Source organism: Macrobrachium rosenbergii, chromosome 43 (assembly GCF_040412425.1).
Source record: "Macrobrachium rosenbergii isolate ZJJX-2024 chromosome 43, ASM4041242v1, whole genome shotgun sequence".
NCBI classification, from domain to species: Eukaryota; Metazoa; Arthropoda; class Malacostraca; order Decapoda; family Palaemonidae; genus Macrobrachium; species Macrobrachium rosenbergii.
The window spans coordinates 15,973,732-15,996,348 of record NC_089783.1 but is presented as its reverse complement, the minus strand read 5'-3'; the positions used below and the strand labels follow the sequence as shown (position 1 = coordinate 15,996,348).

At 34.7% G+C, this 22,617-nt stretch overlaps 1 non-coding gene across 1 annotated transcript; it reads right to left on the bottom strand.

Moving 5' to 3' along the window:
• Nucleotides 1-5,069: 5,069 nt before the first annotated feature.
• TRNAR-UCU (transfer RNA arginine (anticodon UCU)) lies at nucleotides 5,070-5,142 on the bottom strand. Its single transcript has one exon. It is a non-coding gene; the product is annotated as a tRNA-Arg (tRNA).
• Nucleotides 5,143-22,617: the final 17,475 nt, after the last annotated feature.

Here is a 22,617-nt window from a genome sequence, read left to right as displayed (position 1 = left end):
TCGTAGTCTGAAATCATTAATCCCTAAAAGGGCATAGGCTGCTGGAATCGAATATTCGGTTTAAAATTTTTTTGTGACAGGACCTATCAGAATAATGAATCTGTTTATAACCCTATATAACTGAATGGAGAGAGAGGGAGAGAAAATGGAGAGAGAGGGAGAGAAAATGGAGAGAGAGGGAGAGAAAACTCAAGAAGTTATGAATATTTCCCAAATACTTTCAGCACATTGAACTTCACACAATAGCATAGACTGACTTAGCTATAGCCAATTATGCCCAAAGCTATGCAGTAAGTCTTCTCTAAAGTTCTTTACTGGAAAAACTCTTTCAGTATTTTATATAAAGCCGTTTTATCTCGTAGCATTTCCTGGTGAATAACGGCAGTATGCATGATATTCAGAATATTTGTTACGGGACGATGATGAAGTCAAGGCTCCCCTCCCCTGCCTTTGTGATAATTATTTTTCCGAATGTTTCACAAAGCATTTCCTCCTCTGCATAACATTCCACTAAAAGGAATGAGGAATAATTTACAGTGATACTGTTCTTCCTTGGGGAGGACTCGAGTTGTGCGGTGTATGATGTGCAATAAAGAAGCGAGATTTGTCTTTAAAGTTGTAATGATTATCTCCACCATCGATGTTGGATGAAATGTTTTCACCCATGTCTGTCTTTTGTTAGTGAGATTTTCAAGAACTTTTGAATATTTATGAAATTTGGCAGATATTTCTATCTGGGTACCGTTTTTAGAAGTCGGCTGCAAGTTAACAGTCTGTTGCCATGACAACCCACCAAATGAAAAGCCTGGCATCTCTGGTTAAAGTGCACCAAAGCCAGCTTTCTATTTGTGATGTCCCTTTTATATAGCTAAATATCGGTACTGCAATTCTCGCGTATCTGCGTATACTTAGTTTGATTCATAAGGTCAGAGGTTAAGACCACAGTCAAAGTCTCGTTGTTAACAGTTAGAATAGCCATATATAAGCATAGCAAATGGAAACTGATGGACCTAAAGTTGTCAGAAATATTTCAGGGCACTAAGGGCGACAGAAAAATTAAAAGGTCATAGTCAAAACTATTTACGTCGATGCTTGGCACTTAACTTGTGGATAAATGGTTTTTACATGTTGCTATAATTACACTTAAGTAATGATGCTTTTCAATTTCCCTGAATACTGTAGCTTTATTTTTCGCAATTGTCTTTCAAACTTTGGCTGTGTAGCAGCATTTAATCGCTCATCCCATCGGCGTTCATGTTTGAAGAAATATTAATGGATGAATATTGCCGTGAGTTGGCTGCATACAGAATTAATTTGCCTAAAGTGCAATTTGAATGACGTGATTTAACATCAAATAGATTTCATGTTAACTCGTAAATATGGCGTTGTCATTGGGAAATTAAGTTTTAAATTTCAAATCATATCTGACAGAATGTGATAATTGAATACAGGTTACAAAGTTTTAGACGAGATTTCCACATGATATTCTGCAACGTTACACTTGTAAATTCAGAATTCCCGTAGTTATGTCAACCATAATGACAGAAAACTCGGAGCATGAGATATACGTAAACTTGCTATCAAAGTTAAGGGAAGCTGATTATAATAATTGTATATTTTTGTGAAAAAAATTATTGTAAGAGATAGGATGTACTAAACAGGAAAAAATTAGGGTAAAATAGATCTTAAACCACCAAGAAAACACATAATAAGAAGCTGATTTTCAGGAAGCGTGAGAGGACCTGTAAGATAGAGGTGAATGGCACATTGTATGATGAACTATATGTGTAAATATAGAAAGGTGCTAATATGGTTTTCTGCAGTGGATTAAACCACGACTCAGTAGATAAATAATGAGAAAGTCGATGGTAGCAACATATATATATATATATATATATATATATATATATATATATATATATATATATATATATATATAATAACTGAATCAAAAAAAATGGAACATGATGAATATATAAATAAAGATAAAATTCACGAAGGAAATAGAAACACTGGAGTGCTGCGAGGCCTTTCGACGCTTTTGTCTTTTACTTAGCAGACTGAAGAAATATAAAAGTATGTTTACAAAGAAAGCTCATATAAATGACAGATGGGGATTATAAAGGAAATATATGTACCTGGAATCCAACACAATTGAAGAATTAGTAGAACTGCCAAAACAGGAATAAATATTTAAGAGGGTTTTACAAAGGATTAGGGTCAACCATTCAGGAGCAGGGACAGGACAATTAAAAGATTATACAGGTCCGTGACTGACCACCTAAACATTTTTAGTACAGCACAATAATTTTTTTTTTTTTTAAACAATAATAACTTTTTGCAAGATGAACATTTTTACAAATAAAAAGTTATATTAAACATACGGATATATAGAAAATATATATCAAGTAGCTAACTTGTAATTAAATCAGTGATTTTATCTTTTAGGTCATTCTTGAACATTTTTCTAATACTGGGATCCAAATAATACATGCCAGGGCTAAGATTATTATCCAGCTTACTTCCAGTTGTAATTTTCAGTCTGCTAAGTAAAGGACTATAACCCCATCGGCTCCTTTATGGCGAAAAGGGCAGGGCATGGGAGGTGACCGGCGCTGCCACATCAAATATTCCCACTCTTGTTGTATGGTATATGAAGGCAGCATAAGTTATACAACACAAATATAATTGGTTGCTAATCAATTTTTGACAATTATTAAAGGCCCTCGTAATTTTCTAGCATTTAACAACAAAAAAACAACACGTTTATTCTTAAACGTGACAAAAAAATTTCCAGCCCTGCCAGTTCTTCTCTTACCTGTTAAGCTGACCTCAGGGCATGAAGATGTCAAACAGCCCGTGCCTCCACAAGGGAAGCTCAGTCAAAACACTCACTGACTCATTAAGGAGTCTGTCGCCTTACAAACAACATGGAAGGAAGTCCTCGTTCCCGCATTAATCTTTATCCACAGGCTCGAGAAATCGATCATAAATAGCCCTGGCATTCTTGTGTATTATTATCAATATGACAGTCATGACCCAAATAATCATCTATTTGTTTTTACAAACCCTTATGAAGACTATAAAACACAATAGATATTTTTCATCGGGTATGGGCATTCATGCAAAGGTATCTTGTATGTTATAACGATAAAAACTGATACAAAAACAAAGAAAAAAACAGTGAAATATTCCGAGTAAATGGCAAAGCTGGAACTAAGTCTGTAAAGAAAAGAAGATATATGAATAGAAAAATGTTATGAATACTCTAACTGGAAAGAAACGAAGGACCATATTATGAATAGATGATAAATTAAATAGCTGCCGATAATCTTATTTGTGTGACCTATGTATATTTATGCTGCGCTCTCTTATCTGTCTACACACGCAATCCTTTTCAAATGTCAATTGCTCTCTCTCTCTCTCTCTCTCTCTCTCTCTCTCTCTCTCTCTCTCTCTCTCTCTCTCTCTCTCTATATATATATATATATATATATATATATATATATATATATATATATATATATATATGCATATATATATATATATATATATATATATATATATATATATATACACACAGTAAATTGACACAAAAACAAGTAAATTAAAAGTGGGGAAGTCGAGTAGCGTGAGATAATCACAAGGAAGGTCCAAAAAGAGATTCAATGAGGCCTATATGAAAAACAGAGACCTGGAAGAATGGGAATATTTTCGAAGGAGTGTCGAGGCAATAGGGAACACCCAGAAGTATACTGCTCCCAGGAGACATTAACAAACGCCAAGGAGGTTAAACCTTCTTGACAGAAGCACGGATTAAAAGGGGTAAATGGGAAGGGTAGGCCTTTAAAATCTCGAGAGAAGTACATTTGGCAACGAGGGGGACAACGCCTAAATCGCCATGAAGGCGTCGATAGAGTTATAGTGTCGAAAGGCCTCGCAGCACTCCAGTGTTTCCGTTTCCTTCGTGGATTTTATCTTTTATATATATATATATATATATATATATATATATATATATATATATATATATATATATATATATGTATATATATATAAGCATGTTTATCCTAAATCGTAAGGGCTGTAATTTGTGAAAATTTTGTGCATGCAGATAACTTACTGAAATTATGCCTGTAATTTTTTTTTTTTATTCCCGACACAGCCATGAAGAAACTAGTTTTCACTTCTGTGTATACAGGAACATTATTTTTATATTACCCTGAATATACTGTACTGATAATGAAATAGATGTAATGACTTAGAAGGCGAGAGATTAAAACAACTTAGCATTGCCGTAGACTTTGCTGAGAAGAGAAAAGAGTTATGGCAGCAGCAACATGGAAACATAGTAGAAGCTTGCTTGAACTACTTCTTGGTGATAGCTTTTAACACAATCCCCTTTTACTTAGAAAAATATATGAATTATTGTGATATTTCAAGAAAACGGTAAATAAAAAGAGAACTTGTGAAGAGCTGCCCGAAGATTACTAAAGGATGTGTATGTCAAGTCTCGTGGAAGTCAGGTGAAGCTTTTACCTTTTTAAAACCGGAAAATTATTGTAACAGAGAATTGAATGGCACAAAGAGTATATAAGATATGCACAGTTTAACAGGTGTTGTTTATGTTAGTGATAACAATCGTGCTGTCTTTTGTAACGATAAGTTTCAAAGAATATCACTGAGTCCACTTTTATAAGAAAATAAATATCAGCCTAGGAATGTTTAAACCTGATCCGGCAATGTCAGTGTAATGATGAGAAATTTATTGATTTCAAAGAATGTAGCTGTATGGTCTTACTATATTAGCGTGGGCCACCTACATGCGATAAGCAAGATTTACCATAATGGGGTGCTAGCGTTCAGCCACAAATGAGACGAAGACTAGGGAACCAGTGAGGGTCCATACCTACCCTGTGTTTCGTTTTTCCTCGTGGTAATTTGCATTTTAACATCACGTGCTCTTGTCCTTCCAAGCGCAGGCAATAGGCAAACTACACACACACACACACACACACACGCATATATATATATATATATATGCTTGCAATCAAGTTCGTCATAATTTTCATCCCCAGCGGGATTCGAACCCGCGGCCTCTGGATTAGAAGTCCAGCGCGCTATCCACTGCGCCATGGGGACTACATATACATATGTATGTAATTTGCATTTTAATATCACGTGTTCTTGTCCATCCAAGCGCATGCAATAGGCAGACTACACACACACACAGCCATATATATATATATATATATATATATATATATATATATATATATATATATATATATATATATATGTGTGTGTGTGTGTGTGTGTGTAAAATTTAGAAATTATTTAATATTATAGCTAACCTTCGCAAGCATTACAGTATTTCTTTTGAAAAATATTAAGGTCGTATAGCATTAAGCATACTTATCTTCATAGGTTCCCGAAAAATTATTAGTCTTTAACGTAAATGGCTTACAAATTTAACTCAATTGAAATATGTTTTTATTAGGGCAAAAGACAATTTTCCCATTGCCAGACAAAAAGACATACGAAAGAAAAAATGATTTATTTTTTTCTGGAATAACCAGATTCATTTATATAAATTTTTAGTGTTTCACATTTCGCTCATCAAATATACCCACCATCCCTTCAAAAGAATCAATGACAATCACCTCCACATTTCTACAGCAATGCACAAAAATGGTTCACTTATTTAGTTGACAGTTATTCCCAATTAATCTCAGGTATTCGACAAATATTCCCAATGTAGAAATTGAATGAGAAAATATAAATATAATATTTTTATTAGAGTTTTCCACTGAGATGAAAAGAGTTGGCAGAGGCCAAAACTGTTGAATTAATCGACATTGCTAATATTTATTTGTTTATAATCTGTGTACGTGCAGTTCCGGTATAATTATATAGTTGAACAAACTGCTAGAAGGACAGAGGCACAAGCACATATAAATGTGTAAGTATAAGTTTTCGTTACTTATACACGCGTGACTTTTTTTATACGATCAAATATGAAGCAGCAAAGTTCTTTAATATCGAATTTTGCATCCCATGGTAATATATATTTCCCAAGTAGTTGAGCACATTTAGCCTCACATAATTAAGTAACGCATAGCTATAGCCAGTTGTTTCCAGAGACATGTAGTGCGTCTTCACTAAAGTAATTTACTGGTAAAACTTCAGGATTCCACTTAAGCCTTTTTATTTCACTAAGTTGCCGCAATCATAACATTTCATGGTGGATACCTGCAGCATGTATAATATTTAGAATGGTATTTGGTACTGAACGGTGATGAAGCCAAGTTACCCATTCCAGTTGTAATACGTGTTTGAGAATCATTTTAGCAAATGTTTCACAAGGCGTTTCCTCTCTTGCATAGTATTTCATTAAAAGGATTGACGTAAATAATTTACTGTGATGTATGTATGTATGTATGTGTGAATGTATGTAAGTATGTATTATATCTATCACATTAATGTAGTTCATGTGATAGATATAATTGTCTAATGAACTAAGTTAATTTACATATATATATATATATATATATATATATATATATATATATATATATATATATATATAATATACACACGTGTATGTATGTATGTATATGTATATATAAACTCGAAAGTCATTGAACGTAGTTCATTTTATAGATATAGTTTTCTAAGGAACTAAATTATTTTACATGTAATTATTGTATATACATATATACACATGTATATATACGTATATATATATATATATATATATATATATATATATATATATATATATATATATATATATTGAATACATCTTAAACAAAGAGGGAGAAAAGAATTCTTGAAGAAAAAAAATGCTGCACAAGAGTTTAGACCCAATTGATTCGGGAAAGCAAATACGTTATTACTGAAACTTGTTCCTCTTCAGGATAGAAAAATCTCAGTACAATTAAAGGTCTCTGCTAATAAGACTGATGAAATATCTGTCTTTATACTAATTTTCTTTCTTCAGAATTTTTTGGTTTCCAAAGTGATTGGATATCACTGATAGTTAAAATTTGTTCGAATTTTTCTTTATAAATAAACAAGAATTTGTTTAAATAACACACTGCCAAGTACTGTGGTGTATTATTATTAGTATTATTATTATTATTATTCATAGTAAGATTGATGTTATAGAGTCTATGTTAATGAGTGGGTGATAAATTTTTACCTGTTAGTGATTTCTAACTTTGTGTAAGATGAGTTTGTCAGGCAATATCTGTCATGACTCATTTATCAGGTTACCTAATCGTAATCCTTTGATATTGCAAGATTTGGGTCAAATGGCCGAATAATATATTTTTATTTCTCGTTAATCCTTGAAAATTTTGTGGATTTTGTCCCTTTGTGCTATGAAAGTATGTAAAATAGGCCGATAGGTTGGCAATACAATGCATATCCCTTGATGGACACAGACAAGGCAAAAGTGGGAAAGCCAAAGATATAAAAGATTACAGAGCTGGGCGATTTAATGGAAGGAACCCTTGCAGTCCATGGATTAATAATGCTCTCGGAGTAATGACACGGGGGTGATACGACGTCACCAGATATTAATGACAGTTTAACTAAATAATATTTTACAGTAAGGGACAATAAAGCCACCTTTCAGCGAGTAGAGGGTTAAGGACCGGTGAAGAGAATAGGTAAGGGCGTGGTCATATGTGTTCTGTCTCGCCAGGAAAGAACATACGTTCATACATTACATAAATACATACATACATATATATAATTGTGGATTTTCCTCACGCAAAGAATGAAAAGATAAAGATCTCAACATGTTACTGTCATGCTTCTAAAACAGTTTTTGAGTCGTTTATACTCCCTATATGAACACAGAATATATTTCCAAATAACTAATGACTGAAATAACTAAGACTGAAATTATGAATAAAATTGGCAGAGTAATCCGTTTTAAGACCTCTCTCTCTCTCTCTCTCTCTCTCTCTCTCTCTCTCTCTCTCTCTCTCTCTCTCTCTCTCTCTCTCTCTCACACACACACCTGTCAGTGTAAAAGTAGTATATCTTCTTGATAAATTGACATTTCTACTTTTCTTATTGGATTTCTCCAACCATATGGTCACGAATGCTCGCTCACCGTTTTATAAGATTTCATAAAAGGATTATTAATGGACTTTTATCCGTTTATTTTTCATCCAATTTTATTGTTTCTGTATAATTTGATACAGTTTGTCATTTAAAACAGTAATATACTCTTCATATTAAAATGCAATACATTTCAGTGTAGGCTACATTTTTCATCAGTTAGTCTCAAAGTCTTCAAGTCCATTTTTAAATGTCATAAAATTGATAAAACGTTGAGGTTCTGATGTAATGCTGTGTATTTTTTCAAATATATTTGCTTTTCATTACTGTGGCAGTTGTTAATTACCGAAAAATGCAAGCATTTCCCATTAGTGCCATTGCAAATATAAATTGATGTTGCGTGGTTGTCTTTTATAAAATGCATTTTGTTCTTCCATCAGGGACAAGTCTTTTTGTGCATAACTTTTCTTTTTCATTTAACGAACAAAGGATCTGGAATGGAATATATCTTTATATGTTGCAAGCACGAAAGTAATCATGCATTCACCCCGAATGACGGTATTTCTAAATTATCTTCGTTGTAGGCAACATATAAAGCCAACGGAACGCAGTGAATACGATGTCTCCTCATATTCAGATTTACTATCTCGATGACACTCGTTTCATTCAGAGATTATCGTTCACTGCTTGGCTCCCCGCAGCCGGCTAGTGCCGTCAGTGCCCCTCAAGTAGTCCTCTGTAGGGATTACTAAATGATGCATGCAGCATCCTTTAGGCCCCAGGCTATATTCACATTTTAGCCTTTTGCTTTACCTCCGTTCCCACCTCCTTTCTTCCATATAGCGGTCCAACCACTCTAAAACTCCCTTTTTTCTCCGTGTTCAGCGCTGAATGGCTGGACGTTATCCAGCGTTTGGCTTTAGTGCCAATTTTTCATAACTCAGTCATTGCCTTGGCTTTGTTTCACAAAAAAATAGCCAAAAAATTCTAACAGCATTTTTTTTCTGAAATAAATCCGTAAGGTCAGAGGTCAGGGTCACTGTCAAGGTCTCGGTGTTATCAGTTAGGATAGCCATAGCAAGTAGAAACTGATGGAAATAAGTGCGGTAGAAATATTTTAGAGTAAGAGCAACAAAAACTTGATCTTATCGCTTCATAATCTCAGTAATAATAGTTGGTTTCTATTCTTCATTCAAAAATTAAACTCCTCGCTGGGTAGGTCAATCCAGTAACGGGTCAGTGAAATATCCACTCTTTTCGAGCATAATGAGAGAGAGAGAGAGAGTGAGATTGGCAGTATACTTCCTATAACATCGGAATTTCCCGTTATATTGTGTATGTAGGCGGTAGGTATTATGCTGCATGTAGCCTATGTTTGTATACTCTGAGGCTCCGTAGCTCCTTATTTTGACTTCACCTGTTTGGAGAGTCCTTATAACTTTACATGTTGCCTGTTTGATATTTATGCTTGGCAGTGTGCATTTTGAATTTATCCTAAACTATCTTTCAGCAGAGTTTAATCTGTATAGGCCGAATTTTTCTAAAATTCTCATTTTCAGAGATAATTGTATTTTTAATGAAATTGACTTATACCACAATTTTGTGTAACAGGTTTTATCAGAATTTTCTTCCTAAGAATTTGCGGTTATATTTTGATCAGCTAATTTCATCCGTAATTCCTGTTATATTTTCCATACAATGTACAATCATTGGTAATATGCACCCTTTCTTATATGGGAGTGAATTTCCATTGGAATAACAGTGTAAAGACGAAAAGACAGTGGTTAGGAAACAAATACACCAAAATACTTGAAGAGAACTCAGTCTTGGTAAGGGAACTATGGCTCAGTCCAAGGTTAAGGAGCATTGGTTATATGGTCACGTAGGTGCAACCCATCTCAATGCGGCACCTTAGATTTCGTAACATCTACAAAAAGTGGCATGGATATTCCTGTCTGTTTTGTAGTAACTGTTACCAAATAACCAATGCTCTTTTGCCTTGGGTTGTGCCATAGTTTCCGTACCATGACTTTCTTAATACACTCTTGGGATCGAGTTCGCTTTAAGTATTTTGTTTTTTCTTAACCACTGTCTTTTCGTCTTCGCTCTGTTATTCCTATGGACATTCTTTCCCATATAAGAAAGGATACATATTACCAATGATAATATCTTGTATGGAAAATACAGGATTTACGGGAAACTGATATTACGGATGAAATTAGCTGCTCAAATTTTAACTTCGAAAATTCTTATGAAGAAAATTCTGATAATGCCAGTTACATAAAACTGTGATATAAAATAGTTAGTTTTGTTTGTAAAAAAAATCTGAAGTTATTTACTTCTATTCCAATCGGGGATTAGACGTAAACCCGTAATATAGAAATAAATAATATCGAATTCAGTTATTAATTTGTTGTCAAGTCGTTGAGGCTTGTAAGTGGTAAACATCTTTCCATAATTTCAGTAAATAGTGTTATGGAAAACCTTTCCTATTCATGCATTTTTTTTCCAGAAAGTGCAATGTTTGTTGCCATGACAACCCACTCAGTGAAAAGGCTGGCATCTCTGTGGCTGAAATAGTCCAGAGCTAGCTTTATATTTGTTATATCCCTTTATATAGGTAATAATTATCTTTACTAAAATATATATATATATATATATATATATATATATATATATATATATATATATATATATATATATAAATGGATGTATGTACTGTATGTGTGTGTGTTCCAGTATAACTCTGAAATGCATTGAGCAGTTTCAACCAAACTTGGTATACATATGACTTACTATCTGGAAAAGAATAAGAAGAAAACTATAGGGGTAAGACATCACTAGCACCAGAGGGCACCAAAGCGGGTGGGGTGGGAAGGGTTTCCCTGAAAAAGGGCTCCTTTTGCCCATAGTCTCAGTAACTAAATAAACTTTTGAATTTATATCTCATTTCGGTATACATATAGCTTACTATCTGGAAAAGAATACTGGGGGGGTGTAAGACATCATAGGCACCAAAGGAGAGGGGGTGGGAAGGGGTTGACATGTAAAAATAACCTAAATCGACAGTTATTAGTGTCTAATCTCTTAGTTTTCAAGGTTGCTGAGATGAATGGTGACTCTCCCAATGCCCTTCAAGTCCAAGTTCAGCCCTGATAGGAAGCGGGAGTGAGATTGGGTGAAAAATAACATGTCATAAATGACATATTAGTGTCTGATCCATAGCTTTTGAGGTCACTGAGATCAATAGTGACACTCCTGATGTCCTTTAAGCCCAAGTTCATCCCCGATAGGAATGGTGGGGTGAGAAGGGGTAACATAAAATGTTAAAAATGCTGGGCAATGTAATTGAAGCAACTATCTTAACAGGAAAGAGAGAGAGAGTTTATTGGTTGTCATTCAGAGTTTTCCCGTGCAGCGCCGGGTTGGGCAGCTAGTTCTATTGTAACTGAGTGTACTTCATTTTATTCATAAGGCCAGAGATCAGGGTCACAGTCAGTGTCTAGATGTTATCAAATAGGATAGCCAAATATTAGCATAAAAAATGGAAACTGATGGACCTAAATTCGTTTGAAATATTTTGGAGTACGAGAGGCGACAGAAAAATGTAAGGCTATGTTTACGTTAAAGGTGTTGCATTCGGTTTTTGGGTAAATGCTTTTTTACTGTCGCCTAAATGGCAGTTAAGAAAGATTACCTTTCAGTTTCCCTAAATACTGCATTATTTTTCCTAAATATCAGGTATCTTTTTTTCAAAGGGTTAGATTCAACATGTAACCCTCTCGCAGTCGTCCTTCACTTTCCTTCAGACTTGGGCATTTAATCGTTCATTGCATCATCGTCCATGTTTGCAGGAAAAATGAATGGATAAATATTGCTGTGAATTGGTTATATACAGAATTAATTTGCCTGAAATGCAATTTGAATGACAGGCTCTTTTGCATCAAACAGATTTTATGTTAACTCGTAAATATGGCGTTGTCAGAGGGAAATTAAGATTTTAATATGAAATCAAATCTCACAAAATCTCATAACTGAATAAAAGTCGCAAAGTTTTAAATGAGATTTTTCACACGGTATTCTAAAATATTACACTTGTAATTTCAGATTTCCATTTGTTGTCACATTCATACTGACAGAAAGCTCATAGCAAGAGAGGGAAAGCCCTGACAATAAGAACTTTAGAAAATTACCGAAAGGAGATTGATGGAAATCTTTCATAATAAATTAAGAGAAGCTCTGATAATAAATCTTACAGAAATCCAACAATGAATTATGAAGATGAGTCGTATCAGGAGAATTCGGGTAAACTGACAGCATGAGATTTATAAAAGGTCCCAGTGGTAGGTTGCCAAAAATTTTAATGTCATGGCTCGTCGAAAAACCGATTGCTATATGTGTATCGTTTTATGTGGCAGATGGGTCACAACAAGCACCACATGAACTGTCGTTCGTTGGCTAGGTGTCCGTAAAACCGATGTTCTCAAACCTTCGTTTTTGCCAGATGCTTTTGAACAGGGCGTTCCACAGTACTTTGCTTAGCGCTAGACCAGTTATGTTCTCATGTGTTTTATATTTTTGTTTTTTAGGTTTTTCTTTCTCTCTATTCTGGCAGTTTATTCTACGAAAGCTTTTTATTGCAGAGTCTTTTGGATTCTTTATTATAATTTAGAACGTTCAGAACGTCATAAATCTCAAATCAGGTGTTGCCTATGTTCTGAAAGTGAGCCTTCTGCTTAAGACCATTACTCTCTTTTAGATTAATATTCCGTGACCCTCAGAAAGAAAATAGATCTAGTGGAGAGGTAAGGACGCTGAATCTCTCCTCTACCCTGCCAGCAATACATACAAGAAATATTGCTTCCATAATATAAATACAGCAAATCATTACTGTTTTTTTTATTACTTCTAAAACACAAGTCAGATGAGCAAGTATAGCAACATAAATCGTTTCTAAGTTTCCGTACTTCAAGAAAAATGTTAGAAATTGATTTTAAGAACAAGAAAAATCTTACGAATCTGGCGGGGCGCTTATGATTTGTTTATACCGAGTGTTATAGAAGTATTTCCAGAAAATGTTTCCATTTCGTAAAATATACACATATACATAAAGTACGTGTATACATAATTACATATGTAAATGTATGTATGCATGAATGAACATGTGGCTAAGCAGTCACGCATTCTATTTCCTTATGTGAATCACGAATTGAACCCTTTAGGTAGAACTATTGAAAGTAAAGTATGTAACGGAAAAAGGCTGAATTTGATGTAAGCAACTGATTTCTTGAAGTATTTCTATTAAATTCGGTCGGTTGTGGATATTGAAAATCCTTTAGAAAATGCAGTAAAAAGGAAAACTTTCGTGTCTCTTGTATGTAAATCTCATTTATATTTAAATCGCAAATTGTACACGATAGTAATATCCCAGTTTAATGTATGACCTCGCATTCCGTAATCTGAAAGTCTTTAACCACTACAAAGGCATCTAGTGGTGGAATAAAATCTTTGGTTAAAAGAATTTGAAGGATATGATATATCTGAAGAATAGCTTAACCACCTCTATATATCGAGAGAGAGATAGAGAACTCAAAAAGTTACGAATATTCTCCAAATACTTCCGGCACATTTAACTTCACACAGTTACATTGACTAACTTACAGCTTTAGCAAATTATATGTGTCCAAAGCTAGGTAGTAATTTCTCTACAGTTATTTACTGGAAAAATACTTCCAGGATTTCATATAAAGCCGTTTCATATCACTACGTTGTCACACGTATAACATTTCCTTGTGACTAACAGCAGCACGTATAGTATGACATTTAGAATTACTCCGTCATTATTTTAATAAATGTTTCACAAAATTCCTCGTCTGCATAGCATTTCATTAAAAAGAATGAGGTACATAATTTATTGTGATACTGTTCTTCCTTGGGAAGGACATGAGGTATTCAGTGTATAATGTACAATTAAAGTAGGAGATTTGCCCTTAATGTCGTGTTAAATACCTCCGCCAACGATGTTAGAAGAGAGTTAGTTAGCTTTTCACTCGTGTATGCGCTTAGTTGGTAATATTTTACAAGAACTTGTGAACTGATCTGCATGAAACTTGGCAGACAGTTTTATCAGGTGACCTTTTTGAGATGTTTAATATTTATAGGAGTCGACTGAAAACTGACAGTTTTTGCCATTGCAACCCACTCAGTGGAAAGGCTGTGCTTCTCTGTGGTCTAAATGCCTTAGAATCAACTTTATATTTGAGATATCCCTTTTTGTTTACATAACTATTATTACTATATTTCTTTTAGAACTAAATGTACTTAGTTTGAGCATAAGGTCAGAGGTCAGGATCACAGTCAAGGTCTGGATGTTATTGATCATGAGAGCCTTAACAAATAAAAACTGTTAAACTTAAATGCAGTGGAAATATTTCAATAGTAGGCGAGGAGACAGAAGTTTGTGGGTAAATACTTTTTTACTTGTTGCTGTAATTGCTCGTAAATAATGATGCCGTTTCTGTCTCCTTGAATACTGCAGCATTGTTTGCTTTTTTTTTTTTTGGGGGCTAAAGTTCGGATAACTTGTTTGTCAAGGGGTTAGATCCAACGTACAATCCTCACAGTGTCTTAATTCTCTTTCCTTCAAACTTGAGCTGTATAGGGGCATTTAATCGCCTATCACATCGGCATTCACGTTTGATGAAAAATTAATGGATGCACATTGCCATGAATTGGTTACTTACAGAATTAATTTGCTTAAAATGCAGTTTGAATGACAGTCATTATAGCAGTAAACAGGGTTTATGTTAACTCGTGAATGTGGCGGTATCAGAGGGAAATTCAGTTTTTAATATGAAATCAAATCTGAAAAAGTCTCATCATCAAATATAAATTATAAAGTTTATGACGAGATTTTCACATGCTATTCTGCAATATTGCTATTGTAAATTCAGATTTTCCTTGGTGGTTTCAATCATATTTACGGTTAGCTCAGAGCAAGAGATATACGTGCACACTTTCAGTCCAAGTTAAGGTAAAGTAATTATAGTAATCGTTTATTTATTGTGACAGTACTATTATAAGAGATATGATGTATTAAGGTGAAAAAAATTACGGTTAAATAGATTGTAAGCCACATAGACAACAAATGATAGGAGACAAAAAAAAAAAAACCTCCAATCATAAATAATAGGAAAAATACGGAAAACAAGAGCTTTAGAATTGGTAATAGGAGACTGAGTGAAATTAACAGAAGCTCATATTAAAACGTCTCGCAGTAATCCAACAATAAATTATGAAGATTAGCCGCATCAGGAGAATTCGCCTAAACTGATAACAAGAGATTTATGAAGCGTCCCAGTAACAGGTTGTCCAGAACTTGAATAGCGCCGGTCGACGAAAGTCTGATTGTAGTATGTGTTGCTTTATGTGAAAAATGGGTCACATCAGGCATCACATTAACTGTGGTTCGTTGCTTGGTGTGAGTAAAACCGATGTTCTCAAACCTTTGTTTTTGCCATCGGCTTTTGTACGGGACAATCCACGGTTTTAGGTCGAGATCTTTGCTTGGAGCTGGACCCTTTATGATTTCATGTTCTTTGTTTGGTTCTGTGTTTCTCTTTCTTTCTCTTTTGGGAGTTTACTGTACGAAGGCTTTTTAGTGCATATTCCTTTGGATTCTCTGTTATGATTTAGAACAGTGGTTTTCAACCTTTTTATGCCCATGGCCCACTTTTGGCATCCCTAAATACTCGTGGCCCACTGCCCTTCAGAATTGTGTGATGATGATAATAGAATTATTATAAAGCATTTTCAGAACACTTGATTAGTTTTGCATTTTCATTTATGGAATTATTTTTCAGAACACTTTATTAGTTACACATTCTCTTTTATGAAAGAAAGCACTGGCCTGCAGTTACTGTAAATGATTTTTAAATTTTTAAATACTATTTTGAAGATGCCTGTGGCATGGCCCCCCCCCCCTGCCTCACAACTCTCCATGGCCCCCCCAGTGGGCCATATCCTACAGGTTGAAAACCACTGATTTAGAACATTTTGAACAGAACTCAGACCAGGTGCTGTCTGTGTTCTGAAAACGAGTCTTGTGGTTAACTGTAGCCACTTAAAAGGTTTCTGGACTTCAAGAAAAATGCTGGAATTTTATTTTAAAACCATGAGAAAAATCTCACGAATCTGACAAGGTGATTATGACTTGTTAATACACATTATAATATGGTAGTTGTCGTTGTGTGGACACATACTTGCGGTATATGTGTATACATAATTACATATGTAAATGCATGTATGTGTGAATGCGCACGAGGCTAACCAGTAATGCTTTCTGCATTCTTATGTGAATCATTAATTGAATCTTTTGGGTAGAAATAGTGAGAGTAAAGTTATAAAAAAAAAAATGACGGATTGTTGCAAGCAATAAATTTCTTGAAGTATTGCTAATAAACTCGGCGGATGTGGACAACTAAACTCGTCTTTAAAATATAATAAAAAAGGAGAGTTGTTATGTATCTTGTGTACTCATGCCTTTCATATTTATATCGCAAATAGCTCATGATAGTCAAATACTCACTTAACGTATAGCCATGCATTTCGTATTCTGGACGCCATTAAGGAAATGACCTGTTCGAAGAATGTTTGAATGTTTTTATTACCCCTCTTTCATTAAATGGCGAAAGAGGGAGAGAGTTATACAACTCAGAAAATTATTAATATTCCCCAAATAATTTCAGGACATATAACAACACATGATTATATTCACAAGCTTATGCAACGCATAGCTATAGCCAGTTATGTTCAAAGCTACATAGTAAGTATTCTTTGCAGTTATTGAAAAATCACTTCCAGGATTTCAAACGAGGCCGTTTGATTTCACTACGCTCTGTCGCGCGCACATTTCCTCGTGAATAACTGCAGCATGTATATTTTAGAAAGATATTTCTTATGATGAATTCAAGTCTCCCCCTTCCAGTTTTAACGCCTCTGTGAGAATCATAGTTCCTCATTGGACGAGTCGGTAGAGTTCTCGGCTAGCACTCTGTTAGGCCCGAGTTCGAGTCTCCGGCTGGCCAGTGAAGAATTAGAGGAATTTATATCTGGTGATAGAAATTCATTTCTCGGTATAATGTGGTTCGGATTCCACGATAAGCTGTAGGTCCCGTTGCTAGGTAACCAATTGGTTCTTAGCCACGTAAAACAAGTCTAATCCTTCGGGCCAGCCCTAGAAGAGCTGTTAATCAGCTCAGTGGTCTGGTTAAACTAAGGTATACTTAACTTTTTTTTGTGAGAATCATTTTAACAAATGTTCACAAAGCATAGCCTCCCCTGCAGAGCATTTCATTAAAAGGAATGAGGAATATAAGGATCTTTCCTAGGTAGTGACCCCCAAGGGTTTTAACCCTGTATGTATCCACCTTTGCTGCGTGTTTATTGCAAGCCTGTTGGGGATTACCTTGAAAACATAAACAAAAGACTAAATATCGTAAAGATAATGACCCCCGAGGAATATTAGTCCTAGATAACGACCCCCGAAAACCCTTGGGGGTCACTATCTAGGAAAGGTTCGAATCCGAATACTGTGATACTGTTCTTCCTTAGGAAGACTCGAGTTACGCAGTGTATAACGTCGAGTAAAGATACGAGGTTGGTCCTTAATGTTATGATGAATATCTACGCCAACGATTTTTGAAGAGTTACCCATTCACTCGCGTCTGCATGTAGAGTGTAAAATGTTAAAGCTTTTGAACTGACCTCGAAGAATCTTGATAGATGTTTTTATCAGGTGACTATCTTGAGATGTTGGATATTTTAGGATTTTTTTTAGTTTGTTGCCTTGATAACTCACTCATTCAATGGAAAGGCTTGGCTTCTCCGTGGGTGGCATGCCACTTAGCAAGCTTTATATTTTTGGTGTCCTTTTGAAATAGGTAAATAGTATTACCTCAATTTTCTTATATCTAAGTGTACTCAGTTTGATCCATAAGGTCAGAGGTCAGGGTCATAGTCAAGGTCTCGATGTTTTCAGCAAGGATAGCCATATATAACGGTAACAAAGGGAAATTTATGGACATGAATGCGGTAGAAAGATTTCAAAGTACGAGAGGCTTGTGGGTAAATGCTTTTTACCTGTTGCCCAAAGTACAGTTAAATAATGACGCTCTTTCTGTTTCCCTGAATACTGCGGCACTATTTTTCTTGTGTTTTGTATTACTGATGGGTTATTTTACAAGGAGTTAGATCCAGCGAATGGACACCCCACAATCTTAATTCTCTTCATACTTTGGCTGCATAGGGGTATTTAATCACCCACCCCAGCATCGTTCATAATTGATGAAAATTAATGTATGAAAATTGCCGTGAATTGGTTACATACAAAATTAATTTGCCTGAAAAGCAATTTAAATGACAGGCTCTTTTGCATGAAATAGATTTCATGTTAACTCGTAAATATGTCGTCGTCAGAGGGATATTCAGTTTTTAATATAAAATTATCAGACAAAATCTGATAACTGAATATGCTCCGTTGGGGGTTAGTGCCGTCATTGCACCTCACCAGCTGCGTTGTAGGCGTTACTTAGGCCCCTAGCTGCAAACCATTTCGTTCCTTCCTTTTACTATACCTCCGTTCATATTCTCTTTCTTCCATCTTACTTTCCGCCTCTCCTAACAATTGTTTCATCGTGCAACTGTGCGGTTTTCCTCCTGTTACACCTTGGGAACCTCTTAATCTCAATTTTCCTTCCAGTGCTGAATGACCTCATGGATCCGAGCGCTTGTCCTTAGACCTAAATTTCATATTCCTTTCCGATACATAATTGAATATGTTACAAAGTTGAGACAAGCACTTCACATAATAATGTGCAGTTTTACATTGGTAAATTCGTATTGCCCTTAGTTATTTCATCATATTGACAGAAAGCTCATAGCAAGGGAGATAAGTAAACTTACACATATATGGCAAAGTGATTATGGTGATTGTTTATTTTCAGTGACAAACCTATAATAATAGATATAATGTATTAAGAAGAAAAATAATCGATTGTAAGTCAAATGAACAACGCATGATGAGAGACCACAAAAACTCTGACTGTAAACGTTACCGAAAACCGGGAAAGGGAGAGCTTTCGAACTGGTGACAGGACATCGATGGAAATCCTTAATAATAAATTTAGAGAAGCTCAGATAATAAGTCTTGCAGAACTCCAGCAATAAATTACGAAGTTGAGTCGTATCCGGAGATTTCGGGTAAACTGATATGAGATTTATGAAACGTCCCAGTAACAGCTTGCCGAAACTTTAACGGCATGGGTCGCCGAAAAATTTATTGGAGTATGTGTCGGTTCATGTGGCAGATGGGTCGCATGAGGCATCACATTAACCCCAGTTAATGTGGTGTCCATGCAACAGATGGTCTTAAACCTCTGTTTTTGCCATAGTTTTGGGTCGAGTTGTTTACTTGGCGCTTAATCCGTCATGTTCTCATGTTCTTCGATTGTTTGTTAGTGTTTGTCTTTCTGTCGCTTTTGGCAGTTTATTCTACGAGAGCTTTATACTGGTAGAGAATAGTGTTTGGATTTTTTTATTTAATATATATTACGAATAGTTACTATGCTATATATACCTATGCATACAAGACTGTCTCTTACTGTTACCTAACAATGTTCTAGGAACACTGTTTTATAAGTAAATAAATAAACTTATGTATACATATATATATATATATATATATATATATATATATATATATATATATATATATATATATATATATATATATATATATATATATACACACATATACACACACACACACATATATATATATATATATATATATATATATATATATATATATATATATATATTGTAACGTGCACTTGTTATTTACAAGTGCACGTGAAAGCTCTGTGAATTTAAAACTAAGTAAAATATGGTGAGTCGAGGCAGACAACCCAGATAGAGGAGCAGGAAGTCGTAAACATCCCTGTAAACTAACGTCTGCTAAAACCCTCGCAATCTCGCTGAAGAAATCTCCACCCCTCTCTCTACCTTAATGTCCCGCTATTGTCTGACGTTAATGTCCCCTGGGTACTGTCGTTCATCTCCATATCCCAGCACCTGCATTTGTGGATATCAACAAGATTGGGGGCGAAAAAGCTGGCAAGTAACGGACTTCGCCCAAATCTGAACCAAGGCTGGAAAAGCGGGAGATGAAGGCTATGTAAGGGACAGGTCGAGGGTGAGGCGAGGCGGTTCATTACCAGCCAGACTCAGAAGCAGAATCCTTGCAGGTCGGTCTCCGACCCCCTCCCCTTTCTTAGTCCATCTTTGTCATGCTACCACAGTCCCACCAAAGATCCCTTGCCTTAATTATAAAGTCTGGTCCTCACTGCAAGACATCACAGCCATCGGAAAAAGGTACAGTTAGATTTGGAGTTTGCTACGAAGCCCATTCTTCCACCAATTTTCATGCTTTCTAATATTCATGCCCCTTGGAGTTTCTGGTAAAGTAAGCGAAGTGGTTAACTTTCATTTCAAGTAATATACGCATATTCATGCTGTTTGCTACTCTCAAGTAAATGAACTTAGTACATTAGAAAGATTTAAGTGTCTAATGAGCTACGTTAATTTACATTTCATATATATGTGTATACATATAAATGTATGTATATATATATATATATATATATATATATATATATATATATATATAAATAAAGGTGTTTTTCATTAAAAATTTAAACAGAAAATAGGAGTAAATAATTATTGAAGATTAAAATGCTACACAAGATTTTAGACCCAGATGATTCGGTGAAGCAAATATTTAATGACTGAAACTTGTTCCTCTTCAGGATAGAAAAATCACAGTCCAATTAAAGTTCTTTGCTATTAACACTGTGAAGAAAAATCAGTCTTTAGATTAATTTTCTTTCTTCCGAATTTTTTGGTCTCCAAAGTGATTGGGTATCACAGAGAGTTAGAAATGTCTTTTAATCTGTTTTCTAGAAATATGAATGAATGCGTGGAAAAATTACAGTGTCAGTTGCTTTGGTGTTTTTTTACATATATTCGAGGCACAAAGGAGCGTATTATCTCTCTTATTATTATTGATTTTTGATACTTAGATTAAGATTGATTTCCGAGTGAATTTATTCAATGGTTGACAAGGCTTTTTCGCTGATTGTGACTTTAAGCATTGCATAGGATGACTTTGTCAGGCAGTATCTGTTATGACTCATTTATTTTGATAACAGATTTCTCTGTTCAATAGTAGAAAAAATTAATTTTTACTCTTTCTCATTAATTCTTTGGATTATTTTCCGTATTCTCCGTCACTTTGCATCCCGAAGATGTAAGATAGGTGCAAGTCCTTAGCATTCCGTCGTTTCTTGTGCCTTGAGTATATAAATGCACATGCCATAAACAGCCCTTTATAATGAACGGGTTTCCATAGCATTAATGACGAAAAACTGAGGGAAAAAATATATAGTATATGTATATATATATATATATATATATATATATATATATATATATATATATATATTCATAGATAGGTTGGCAACGTAATCCCTTTCCCTTGGTGAAAACAAAGAAGACAGACGTGGGAAATACAAAACATTTCAAAGCTGGGCGATTTCAGGAGAGAACCCTTGCAATCCAACGATTAATAATGTTCTTAGAGTATTGCCGGGAGGGTGACACGGTGTCACTAGGAATTAGCGAATGCTTAGATAATAGTAATATAGAGACATCATTCCACCTTTCGGCGAAGAGTAGGAAGGGCGTGGTCGTATATGGCTCTAACTTGCCAAGAGGGAATCATATATACATACGTACATACATACAGTTGTGGACTTTCTTCACCCAAAAGAATCAAAAGATAAATGTCTCAAAACGTAATTTTCATCCTTCCAAAACGGTTTTAGAGTTGTTTAGATTGCCTATATAGTGACAGAATATCTTTACTAAATAACTAATAATTGAATTTATGAATAAAAGCACAGCATAATTCAACTCTCTCTCTCTCTCTCTCTCTCTCTCTCTCTCTCTCTCTCTCTCTCTCTCTCTCTCTCTCTCTCTCTCTCAGAACTGCTAGTGCAAAAAAACATCGTATATCTTCTTGATAAATTGACATTCCTACTTTTCTTATTGGATTTTTTCTACAATATGGTCACGAATGTCCTCTCTCTTTATATAAGATCTAATAAAAGGATTAGTAATGGATATTTATTTTGTAATTTTTATTCAATTTTATTTTATCGATATAATCTGATGCAGTTTATTATCAAGACAGCATTTTATTTTTGAATAAAAATGCAATACATTCCAGCGCAGAGTATATTTTTTATCCGTCAGTCTAAATGTCTTGAAGTCTGTTTTTAAATAACGTCGTAAAAATGACAAAACACTAAGGTTCTGGTATAATGCTGTATATATATTTTTAAAAATATATCTGCCTTTTCTTTACTATGACAATTATTAATTACGGGAAAAATGCATGCATTTCCCATTAGTGCCATTGCA